The following is a 13,166-nucleotide window of genomic DNA, read 5'->3' as shown; positions in this document are numbered from 1 at the left end:
TTCAAGAGAAAGATGAACTAGGGCAAACTCTATCTCCGGTCACAATTTGCATGAACAAAACTTTGCTTCACACTTGCGCAACCTTTGACCGTCCTTCAAATAATCTTTATATATGTTTAGAGTTGTGAGAAAAGAAAGTCTAAACATATACCTACAGATTGGATGTAAAGCAAAATTGAAAATCTGTTTTTCATAAATCTCGATAGATAAGGTATCTATCGAGATAGCTGTTGAGCTTCAGACTTCAACAACTTTTTAAACCTCGATAGATAATAGCTATGGAGCTAGCTGTTGAGCTTTAAAATCCAGCACTTCTTCACTTGTTTCTTGGACAGACTTGCATGACTTTAACACTTGAACTTGAAACCTTGTTTCTTAAAGCATTAAACACATCCTAGATCTACCAAATTACAAGTAAAGTGTGTTTTGTCAAAAGATTGGCCAATTCTAAATTGACATATGTTCCTAACATCAAATCACATATGTCCTAACAAATGCAACTTTTACTTGAAACCACCAACTGACAAATTTCATTCTTAAAATTTTTTGACACACATGAGATTGAATATAGAAGAAGGATGCTTGAGTTATGACCATAAGTGGAATGCTCTTATGGCATTGAGCAATTGTGGTAACTCTTGCAACTACTATTGGCTTGCAAGAAGGAATGGGAGGACATGCATTGTTGTAGCAATGATTATAAAGAGTTTACTTTGATTTGCATTCTGCTTATTGAGATGCTCCCTTAAACGTCACTATGTTAGCTTTTGTAGTTACTATTGCTATATATATATATTTTCTCTTTATAATGGCCTATTGTAGTAATTGTGGAAATTGTAATAAGATGACTAAAAGTATTTGGGGTGTGCAACAATTTGCTATACAAGATTTGATGATTAGCAAGTATTTGGTTCCAAGAATACCAAAGCTAAGAGTGTGAAGTAGTTGCCGGTTTTTTTGGGGCTATTTGCTTTTGTGGCCAAATGTCAACTAGGCAAGAGCCTTTTATGGGATGTTGCACTTCTAAGTACACATCAAAAAAGGTGTTTGGCATAGTAGAAATATGGAATTGAATTAGGTTTGCTGTAAATTAAGGGAATTCGTTGAAATCAGGGAAAAAACCTAGAAGTTCAAATTCTTCCTGAATTTTTAGTAGGAATTTTCAGTTTCTAGGTTTTGTTCCTTTTCTTTTATGAGTTTCAAATTCATATTCTGTTTTTTTTTTTTTTTTTTTTTTGGCTTGCTATCTAGGTTATTAGATAAGAAGAGAAAGGCAGTGGAGCAAACACAAGCCAAGAAGTGAAAAGGTTTTTCAAATCCACAATGATTACAAGGTTGCCCACGACACATTCCCCAACAAGTTTTTGCCCCCAAAAAAATTGTTGGTTATTTTTCACATTTTGCTATGAGAAATGCTTGCTTTTATGATTATAGGTATATGATGTTTCACACACACACTTGGTCCCAAACACATTATATCATCAAAAAAAAGTTTAAAATATTATAAAACTATAGATTTACAACTGAAAATGATGTTATATCTCTTTTCTTCTTTTTATTTTTTTTCTTTATTAATTTCAGTATAATGTTAATTCATGGAGTACGCTACACAATGATTGCTCTCTATCAATAGACCTAAACACACTTATATATACATGACATATAATAGAATAAAAGAAAGATTAAATCTATTTTTCAATATCTTTCCTGTGCATCGCATGGGTTAGCGACTAGTTATTATTAAATTATTATTTCAAGTACTCACATTTTATTCTACCTAAAAAAATACTCACATTTTATAATATAATAATATGATTATTATTTCCATTTATTCTCATGGTAATGCAAAATAGGGTTACTTACTTTACTGTTCATTTTTTCTTGTTGGCATTTGGGTTCATATCATAGGTAGAGCACTAGCATTAGAGGTGTAAAACCCCCCAAGTTGCTATTTTACCCACCAAACCCATAAAAAGAAGCTCCAACCGGGTATGAGAACCTAAATATTTTTTGTAACCTGCTACAATAAGTTTGGGTTTATAGAATTTATTGTAGCAAGATGGGAACTTACTTTTTCATTTGTTTAATATGTTTTCTCTTTCTCTCATCACTCTCCCTCTATTTCTTCCGGTCTTCCTCTCACTTTTCTCTCTATCTTAGCTAGTGTAGTGTGGTTTGACCAATTTGGGTTTTATATGGGTTTCGGTTTCGGGTTTATGGGTTGTTGTCTCATGGGTTATGGGTTGCTGGTGGACAATGGGTATTGTAGTGGTGGTAGGCATGGGCTTGGAAGTGGATCAGTGAGGTGGATGTGTTGGTGTTTTTAAGGTGGATGGGTGGTTTGGTGGTGGCTGGAGTTTGGTCGGACAGTTTTTGGGTTTGCTGCTGTGTGTATGCTCATTATGGGTCTGGGTTTGCCATTGTGGTTCTGCTCGCCATGGGTCTAGGTTTCGCTCACCATGGGTTTGGTTTTTGCTCGCTATGGGTCTTTTTTTTTTTTTTTTTGGTTGTGGGTTTTGCTCACAATCTTGATCTTCCACAAACCCCATGGTGGTGGGATGGGTTTTGATGTGGGTTAGGCAAAATGTGAGTTTTGGTGGTTGTTGATGTTTGTGGTTGATGGTGATGGTAAGTCCTTATTTGTGGAGGTGAGTTGTAGTGATGGTGGTGGTGGGGGGGTGAGTTTAGATGGTTGTGGTTTGGATTTTTAGTGGTGTTGGTTGGTGGTGGCAATTTTTTGGGTAATTTTGGTAGTGACAAATTGGGGTTTATGGCTGAGTTTTGGTGGTGGCTAAGTTTTGGTAGAGAAGAGAAGAGAAAGAAACATAATTTTTTATGGGGCAAGTTACAACTTACCCACATATGGTTTGACCATGTTAGGACATATGTGAATCATGTTAAGAACATATGTCAATGTAGAATTGGCTAATCTTTTGACAAAACGCACTTTACTTGTAATTGGGTAGATCTATGATGTGTTTAATGCTTCAAGGAATAAAGTTTCAAGATCAAGGGTTAAAACCATGTAAGTTTGTCCAAGAAACAAGTGAAGAAAGTGCTAGATTTTAAAGCCTAACAGCTAGTATCTATCGAGGTTTAAAAGGCTACTGAAGCCCAATGCTCGACAGCTTCTTGACAAATAAGCTATCTATCGAGGTTTACGAAAATTAGTTTTTCAGAGTTGATTTCACTCCAATCTGTGAATAGATATTTGAGATTTCTTTTCTCACAACCCTAAACATATATAAGGATTGTTTTAAGGGCTGTCACAACTGATGCAACTCAATGCAAAAGTTTTTCACAAGCATATTGTGAACCGGAGACATATGCCCTAGCTCATCTTCCTATTCAAGAAGCTGCTGTGTTTGTAAATCGTAGGGTTTTGTAACCAAGGAGTTTCGTGATCTTTTTCGTATTGATGAACTGATGAACTTTGCAGCCAACATGTTTCTCAAGTTGGTGAGTAAGCCACGTACTGGGATCCGCGCATCGAATTGGTTAGTCATGTACTGGGAGTCGTGCATTAAAAAGAGAGATTGTCACTACAGAACAAGTCCAATTGGGTATTGGGGTAAAGGGTTCAATTGTAGGTTGGTATAAAGTACTAAGATTCCTTTACTTGTAACCGCTTGTTGTGATAATAGTGAATTCTCAGGAGTGTTGACCTTAAAATCACCCATAGGGTTTTTGTCGTGTAGATTTTCCCCATTTGTAAACAAATCACCGTGTCAATTTATTTTCCGCTGTATTTTAAATTAGTTGGTGATTTGTTTGTGCTACCACACTTATTGCATGCAAATTGAATTAATTAATTAACTAGGCTAATTAATTAGTTAATTCATCACAAGAGGTAAATACATTCTTGGCTTATCAAATGGTATCAAAGCAGGCACACTCTGATTAGCTTTTAATCTTTGCTGTGTGATCCATTGACCCTTGTTTGTCATGGATAGAGGACAATCTCTTGTTATACATCCTTTATTTGATGGCACTAACTATGCATATTAGAAAGCACGCATAAGAGTTTTCTTGTAATCATTAGATAAAAAAGTGTGACAAGCTGTGGAGATAGGCTAGACCAAGCCAAAGGAAGCGCCGACCGATTGGGGTGATACTAAGGTCAAGGTGGCTAACTTCAACAACAAAGTATTGAATGCTTTATTCAGTGTGGTCACAAATGAGGAGTTCAAGAAGATATCCTCTACTAAAACTATAAAGGAAGCATGGATCATCCTCCAGACAACCTATGAAGGAACCAAGGCTGTCAAGGATTCAAAGTTTCAGAGGCTTACCATGAGCTTTAAAGAGATTAAGATGGAGGAGGATGAGTCATTTGATGAGTTTTATGCCAAGCTCAAGGACATAGTGAACTTAGCCTTTAATTTTGGGGAAACCATTCCCGAACCCAAGATTGTCAGAAAGGTGCTTAGATCTCTACCCGAGAGATTTCATGCCAAGATCACCGTAATTGAGGAATCGAAGGATATTGAAAAAATTCCTTTGACAGAGTTGGTTGGCAATTTGCAGACCTATAAGTTGGGTTTGACAAGGATAGGGAAATCTAGTAAGGGAAAGAGCATGGCATTGAAGGTCAGGAGCAGTGACACAGATGAGTCTTCAAACGATGAAGATTCTAAGATGAAATCTTATATCACGAGGTAGTTCAAAAGTTTATGAAGAATGCCAATGCTAAAGGATTTGTTAAAGACCGCAAGCAGTATAGCTCGTCTCAATTCAAGAACTAGGACAAAGGAAAGAAGGATGCTAAGGATAGCGGTCAGTACATTGTTCCCTCAAGACCAAAATGCTTTGGATATCAAGGTTTTGGACACATGAAACAAGAATGCCCTACATATCTCAAGACCATTTGGAAGAGCAAGGCACTTGCTGCTACTTTGAGCGACACTGAGCCTAAAGATTACTTCGACAATGAGGATGATGGAATCCTAAATGCCTTCACTGCCTCTGTAAATCCTACTGAAGGGATTGTTGAAGATGTGGATGAAGAAGAGGACTTGGTGGAGTGTAAATTTGAGAAAATGGATGAACAAGATGACATCTATATAGCTTATCCAAAATTATACAAGGTCTCCAAAAAACATAAGAAGTTGTATAGGTTGACCACCAAGAAACTCAGTAAAAAGGAGCTTGAATGAGAAGAAATTTTCACAAAGTTTGATGAAGCCAATCAAACTATTGGAGCATTGAGATTTGAGAATAATTTCTTGGCTAAGAAGACCAAGGAGATTGAGGCAGAATTGTTCCAAGTTAGAGCTTAGTTGGAAAGGACTTCAAGTGCAAAACTTGATGATATGCTTAGTCTTCAGAAATCTACTTTGTTGAGATTTCAAACACGTTATTATTTATGCAGATAACTAAATGAAACTGCACCTCATTTTCACATTGGTTAAGTGTTGAATAAAATAGAAGCTATATCAAGATTTGCATAAGTATCACAATAGTAGAGGAAATGTTTATAATTTTCATTAAATTAAGCCTTATAAAAAGGCAAAGGGGTTACAAAAGAACAAGGTGATTACAACTTGTGGAAACAAAAACAACAGTTTACAAAAAAAAAAGAAAAAAAAAAACAAAACAAAAGAGAGGAAGGCAACCTAAGGCTTCATTTTTATCACAAGCTTATCCTTTTGAGTCTTGGGAGGCTGGGTGGAGGCCACCGTGGTGGATGATGGTCCTTTACCTTTGAAGTTATCCTTGGAGGGTATGGGGAGAGTTGCCAGCACAATCTCCACGTTGTGGGAAGCCTCTTTCTCCTTGAGGGGGTCTTTGGGGGCGGTTAGAGGCAGGTGGGCATCATGGGCCACTTCTTTGGTGGTGTTCGCTGCCATTTTAGCATCCTCGGATTGCTTTGCTGCCTCGGGGGAGATGTTGGCTGTGGGAAGAGCTTTAGTTGGGCTCTCCTTGCCTTCATCTACTTCCTTAGAGACCGAGTCAGCCTTAGAGCCTAAGGAGCCCAAGGCGCGGATGGCTGGAGGGTAGTACACATTCTCTACTCTCCTTAGGGCAAAGGAGGCCTCAACCTCAGCTTAGTCGAGGGCCTCGTTCCACACTTGGAAGCAATAGAATTTGCATACCTCCAAGACTTCAGCCCTGAGGGCTTCCTCAGTCTCTACCACGCCCACATCATAGCCGTCTTGCTCAGCTTGCTCCTTGGCCTTCTCGGCCTCATCCAACTTCTTTGTCAGGATTTTGATTTGGCTTCTGGCAGCAAACAACTTGTCCTTAGCTTGGCGGAGCTAGTTGCGCTGAGCCTCTGCTTGCCTTTCCACACCATCAAAGGCAGCCTCAGCGCTTTTCTTGTCCCAATCAGCTTCAACTAGCTTGGCAGTGAGGTCTTGTAACTTCTTCTCTGCTAGTTCAAAAGCTTTCACGGCGGCAAGGCGCCTACCCTCCTCTTCCTTCATTGCCTTGTGAGAGTTGATGACTATTTCCTCAGCTCTGTAGGTACCCTAGACAGCCTTTAATAAAAAATAAAAAAAAAGTAATAAACCTAGCAAAATACAAGTACAAGTATAAAAAAAATTATTTCTATGATAATGGGAAAAGGAAGGAGGTCAGTGGACTTACCAGAGCGAGGTCTCTTTTTAAATTGAGGAAGACCTCATACTTCCTCATTAACCTTAAATCGGCCATATCTTCAGGCAACAGTAAAGCCTACTCCACCGCATCGGCCACATAGCCAGCCTTCCCTTGCTGGAAGTTTCTGACTGAAGCATCAATAAGTAAGGGAGCTTCGTCTAGCACCAGAGCGGGCGTCTAGGTGGGAACTCTGATTTGAGACTCAATTCTTTTATCTGCCAAGGTCTGAGCTACCTTGGCCTGTTTAGCTCCCCTCTGGAGCTCGGCCTCCTTAGGGAGGGGACCCTTCCCTCATTTCACTGCAACACAACCTCTTTGATCCCTCTTTCTCTTATGGTCTGCAGGATCAGGTCGAGGAGGCAGGGAGGATGGAAGAGGGGGGAGCTTCGCTGGAGTAGTCTTCTCGGGTGCCTTACTCCCAGATTGAGACTTCATGTTGTCGAAGAGACCAGCTCTGGGTTTGTGATGTATCCCCATCGCTTTTAGAATGGGGAGATCTCCTTGCGTTTGGCTTACTTCGGCAGGAGGCAGGTGATTGAAATCACCAGCGAAAGCTTCTGGAGATTGAGGTTTGTTGAAGACCTCAAAATTGTCCTCGGAATCGGACACTTCAACTACTCCTCCTTCTTTTTTTTCTTCTTCTTCTTAGGTAGCTAGTTGTGAGGGGGTGGCTACATCCTTGGCTTTGTACTAAAAGATAGGCTTTACCTTTAGCACACCTTGGGGTCCCGGACCTGGGTTAAGGAAGCCAGGTACAACTACATCGATTTATTGTAGGCGAGGGTCTTTTGCTTTGATCATGCACTTCGGTGCATGGAAACTTGATGAAAGGGGGTGTATCCGAGGATTAAGTGCGCTGCTCTTAGCTGGCTTTCACTATGGACGAACACCTCAGCTTTCAGTATCTTGTTTAAGCTTTGCTTGTTAAAAAGGTTGAAGTTCAGAACAGTGGGGTGATGATCTACAAAACCATTAAGAAAAATAATCAAAGAAGGGAACGGCACAAATCAAAGGAAAGTTCAAATACTGACACAAAAGGAGAAAATAGGTACAAATTGTGTCAAAGTGAAGAAAGTGTAACTTTGAAGAAATAAACCTAGACCTAAAACCCCACCTGGTTGCCCCTCTCTCGTCAGGTAGGGGAGGCCATTGTGCCACTCCCCTGAAACAATCAAGAAATCATTGTTCATGCCTTTGTTGAAATCAGGAAGGTATGAGATAAGTCTGACCTCCGGGTACCTAGTTTTTAAGTAATACCTCTGCCCCTTGAGGTGGTGAAGGTTGTAAACCTAGTTAACGTCGTGGTGGGTAAGGTTTAGGCCCATTTTCTCATTAAGGGCGTCTACACTACCTAAAATCCTAAACATATTCGGAGCACATTGGGGGGAGCTAATCCGTGGGCTCTAAGGTAATCCCTAGTGATTGTACCCATTGGAATTCTCATCCCTCCCTCTATAAAGGTAATCATCGAGATTACTACTTCTCCCTCCAGCCTACTGATGTTCTAATCCTCCTCCGTTAGAGGTGATGTATGATAGGCACGGGGCAATTATGGTAATATCGAAATCCTCCTTTCTTCCCGAGGAGCCAGAGAGGAGAATTTCGAGGGGCTATTGTAGGGGTGGTAGGCCCACTAGTACGTATCTATGTATATATTGGGCTGGGGACCCAATCTGAGGATGGGGAAACACTGTCAGAGGAGTTTGTGTTAATGAATGAAGAGGTGAGGTATAGTCATAAGAGTCCAAAAAAGTGATCTGAGGAGGAATGCTTCCTCGGCTGAACAAAGCCAAGGTCAGAAGGTGCGGTCAGACATCAAGAGCAACGTTCCGGAAAGCTTCACTGATGAGGATAATTATCAGGAAGGAACAGGACAGAGGGAGGCCACTGCAACTAACTCTCTAGCCGCATTAATGAGAAAGTGATACCAGAACAGTAGTTTTTAGCCTTATAGATACTTCCCAAAGATTTTAAGAAGGTGTTGATATGACAATGATCAAGATTGACAATCTAATTTACACGTGGAGGGCAGAGATGAAAGGAGGAAGATAGTATAAAATAGAAGGGATGCCCTGAGAGAAAAGGATCGAAGAATTGAAAGAGAAATACTGTAGCAGTAAGAACTGTACTTGTAATCAACTTCAAGAATTATATACAAAAACTGATCTCCTCGAACTGTGCCAAGGACGATTTTCTTAGATAAAACCAATCTATTTTTACTTTATTGTCATTTGGATCAACTATAATCATTATACAACTCATTAGAGCATAGTTTTCCTAGTGCTATACAAATTCATTGTATTGGGCTCTTTGGGCCTAGATCCTTTTAACGTTTAGGCTTGGGAACCAAATTGCGTCCATATAGGGTTCAATGGGAAAAATGAACCATACAATGGTCGTAAGAAATGCACTATTTATTTCTTTAATTATTTATTTTATAAATAATTTTTTGATTGTTCATCCCTATGATGTAAGTGCATTTATCCTGTAATGTGGAGAGGTTGAGTAAAAACTCTTAACAAAATTTGTAGCTCGCATGAGTGGGGTGTTAGAATTACAATAGCACCCTGGACAAAATTTCACTTATGTGAGTTTGGGGGTGAGGCCATTTCCTATGATATTTGGACTTAAACTGGGATCAGCACACGGCCATAAAGTGCTAGCTATAAAAGTTCATGTCAACACCTGGGTTGTTATGTGTAAGCAGTGACGCTTAATTTTCCCAAAGTAGTCCTAGTTCAAGTCGGAGACCACTACAACTCTAGAGTTGAGATCGCCGTTTTACTAAGTGAAGGTTCAATGCAGAGCACACCTTCATGATGCATAGTGACCCGTCTTTATTTGGTAATCTCTCTTTAACTAAAAATTTTAATATTAAAATGAGTGGAGAATTGTTGGAAAATTTAATATTAATTAATTAAAATAAATTTATATGACAATATAAATGTAAAGATGTGGGAAGTTAATATAGAAGATAAGAAATTAGTGGAATGTTTAATCCCACATTGAAAAGGAGAGAGACTATTTTATTCTTTTTAATTGTGATGATTAATAGGCTGATATGTATTGTAGCAATTTCTAGGCTAAATACATTCAGAATAATTTCCTTATTCATTGGTGAGTAAATTACCTTTTTTTTATTATGGAAAAATGAAGAGCCATTCACCCACTTAATGGATTAGGTGTTGGGCCTATTTACTCTTCAGAAACTCCTTATCTCATCTGTAAGGACACGATTTACGGCCCAAGCCCAAGATGTATGGGATCTTAGTCCAATGAACGCAGTACAGTAAATTTGTAGAGAATGGGTCAAAGAACTAGGCCCTAATGAGTTGGACAACCGCTAGTACTGAATTAAATGTCAATCAAACAAAAATAAGAGGTTCGGATATCAATTGTATAAATTGATCACAATTGGATACAAAGACAATTTAGATTGCTACAGTATTTTCTCTCTATTTTTCCTATCCTTTCTCATGGAGGGTCTTTCACATTATATAACTCCCTTTGGATCATCTTGATACTACACTTATTGATCGTCTGAGCCCTTACTTGAGTACATGTCCCATCAAACACCCTCTTTGGCTTTCTGTGATTTGTGGTAACCAAGGTAGCACTGTTCTGAGGTCTTCTCCACATAAATGAGGCTAGAAAAGTAACTGCAGTGCATCTAATGTGGTGGTAACAGCTTTTCCTTAGATATTTTTGGGTTTCCTTCTTTCTCGTATGTTCATGAGGCACGTCCCTATCATTGGAGCTTTCTGGGGGGTCATTCTAATTACTGGAACAGATACTTGAGCTGCATTCATCATATCCGATGAGGAGTTCCTCCTCGGACCACCTTCTATTCGTTCCTTACTTATGAGACTTTAAATTGGAACCCCTAATAACTATTCGTTCCTCCTTAGACCTTTCAACATCCTCGGACAAAGCCCAAGGCCCAATATGTGGTCCTGGGCCCTTATCCCTACATCATCCATTTAATTGTGTAACTCCAACCCATCAGATTTATGTCTAGCAATTAATCTTGTAACACCCACTACATTAGAATAATGGACCTAATTAATCAGATTAATTTGGGTAATAATTTCTTGAGACCCATTGAGCCTATAAATAGACTTATTCAGACCCATCCAAGTAACTGCAATATAACAACGTTACAACACCAAAAAATCCAGCAATTGTAAGCATTCTTATACACTAAAAATAGAGAGGTTCTTGGCAAAGAAGGGTATTCTTTCTAGTGGAGCTTTGAGCTTGAACACTTTGTGCAGAGGTTGTTCTAGCCATACAACATTTGTTAGGCTGTTATATCCTAGGGGAGACAAGTTAGAGAAGGTTTGCATCGGTTACAAAATTTAGCCAACCAAGGGCTTGAATCTCTTTAAAGAGAGCGAATGCCACACCTCAGTCTAAATAGTGTTGTGTATTTTTTTTTTCTCTTCAAATTAATAATATTTAGAAGTATTATTCAATTTCTCTTTGTGTTATTTCCATTACTATTGTGTTTGCACCAACAATATATATATATATATATATATATATATATGACTAATATAAAAGAAAGATGGGTTACCTTCAAAAGAATAATCTATGACCATAAATGTTAAACAACGAAAAAAAGAAGGAATCATATACAGTCATAGGCATAGGGTTTGGTGGTTCATTGTTGTTAAAAAAGGACGTACCAAGACCACTATTAAAAAAAGTACATGAAAAACTATAAAAAGAACATTAGCTAAGCTGCGAGCAATAAATTTTAATGAGTCTAAACTTTAAATAATGAACGGGAAAAAAAAAAAAAATTCATAAACAATCATAGATGCAAGGTTTTGTGGTTCATAGTTCTATATTTATAACGCAGTAGAATTAGAAAACCCACATGAAAACAAATGAAGAGAACAAGGATGGACATACCAAAATTATATGGTACGTTTGTAAAACACAAACTTTGGTACCTAACAAACACCCACCATAGCAAAATAAAACAAATATGTAAAGAACGTAAAATTTTGGTTATATTAGAGAACTTGTAAGTTAGATTCATTCGTGTAGAGTTTTTGTTTTTGGGTTTTTGCATTGGTGTAGGTTTTTTTGTTTTTGTTTTTGCTTTTGTTTTTGTTGTTGTTGTTGTTGTTGTTGTTGCTGCTGTTGTTGTTGTTGTTGTTGTTGTTGTTGTTTTTTATTTTTATTTAATATTTTTTTTTTTCTGGTTTTCACATCTGTTCTATGCATTGTTTTTGTTTTATTTATTTATTTATTTTTCTGGTTTTCACATCTGTTCTATGCATTGTTCAAAGACTTAGGCTTGCATAGGGTTTTTGAGATTTTAGGTTTCACGTTTTGTTGTTGGGCTTTTAAGATTTTGGTTGTTACGTTGTTGTAGAATTTTTGGGCTTTTTAAAAACTTAAATAAATATACAAAATAATAAGTCAAATTAAAAAAATAATAATGTGGAAATTGTGAAGCTTCTAAAGTTTTCTTTGATTCTTTTTTAATAATTATGATGTGAAAAATTGTGAGGCCTCCAAAGTGAAGTGTCATAATATTATGAAATCAATAAAAAGTCAAAGATTTTGGTTTTATATTATGTATAGATATATAGATTTGTGATAAATATTCGCTGCTAAGGGTGATTTATATGTGCCTTACACATGTCTCAAATCTAGTATTCTAAAATTTGGAAGACAAAAATGTAGCATTTTAATTGAGGGAACAAATTTGAATAGACCCCAACAATTTACACTTAGATTTATAACAGAAGAAAATACAAATGCATGGTGGCGTCACCTTGAACAAGTGACAGAGAAACCTCAAATCCCGAATCTATATTATACATCTAAAAGCTAAAGTATTGTATTTATTGTTACTACACTCCTGTTAAGTCACCTCATCCTCCATGTCATTGTCACATCATTACTTTTTTCATATTTATTTTTTACTTTAAATATTATCTACTTTAATTTATATGTTATAACTAAGTATTGTCTATACATATTTCTCTTAAAGACGGTTTTAACTTTACATATAATTTTGCCCATTTATCTTCCTTTTTTTGTCTCTTCCTCTTACTATAAATTTGTCATTCTCTTCCATTTTATGCATATTTTATTTTTCCCACACAAAAAAGGTTCTCTCTCTCTCTCTCTCTCTCTCTCTCTTTTCGTTTTTATTGGATTTTTTATGAAGTTTGTATACCCATTGTCTTATTATTGACTAACTCATATGTGTTTTTGATGCAAGTTTTTTTTTTTTTTTTTTTTTATCATTTTATTTGCAACACTAAATACTTTTAATGTTGTTGACCAGATTTGGGGGAAAATAATATTATAATATATCAATATTTTGTGTTATTGACAGGTTTTAGTTTATTTGTAAAATAACATGATAGTTTGGACAATATGATGAGGAACAGTTAGTGCGCAATTGAAGAAGATGGTCTTTGTGTAGTTTCCTTCACTATTTGTAAATATATTATTTAAAAAATTAGCACCAAATTTTAATATCTTTATTATATGATGTTTTTAGATGTGTGAGTAATTGTTTTTAAGCATTTATGAATATT

The sequence above is a fragment of the Quercus lobata genome, chromosome 2 (genome assembly GCF_001633185.2).
Source record: "Quercus lobata isolate SW786 chromosome 2, ValleyOak3.0 Primary Assembly, whole genome shotgun sequence".
NCBI lineage: Eukaryota > Viridiplantae > Streptophyta > Magnoliopsida > Fagales > Fagaceae > Quercus > Quercus lobata.
This window is presented reverse-complemented; position numbering follows the sequence as displayed.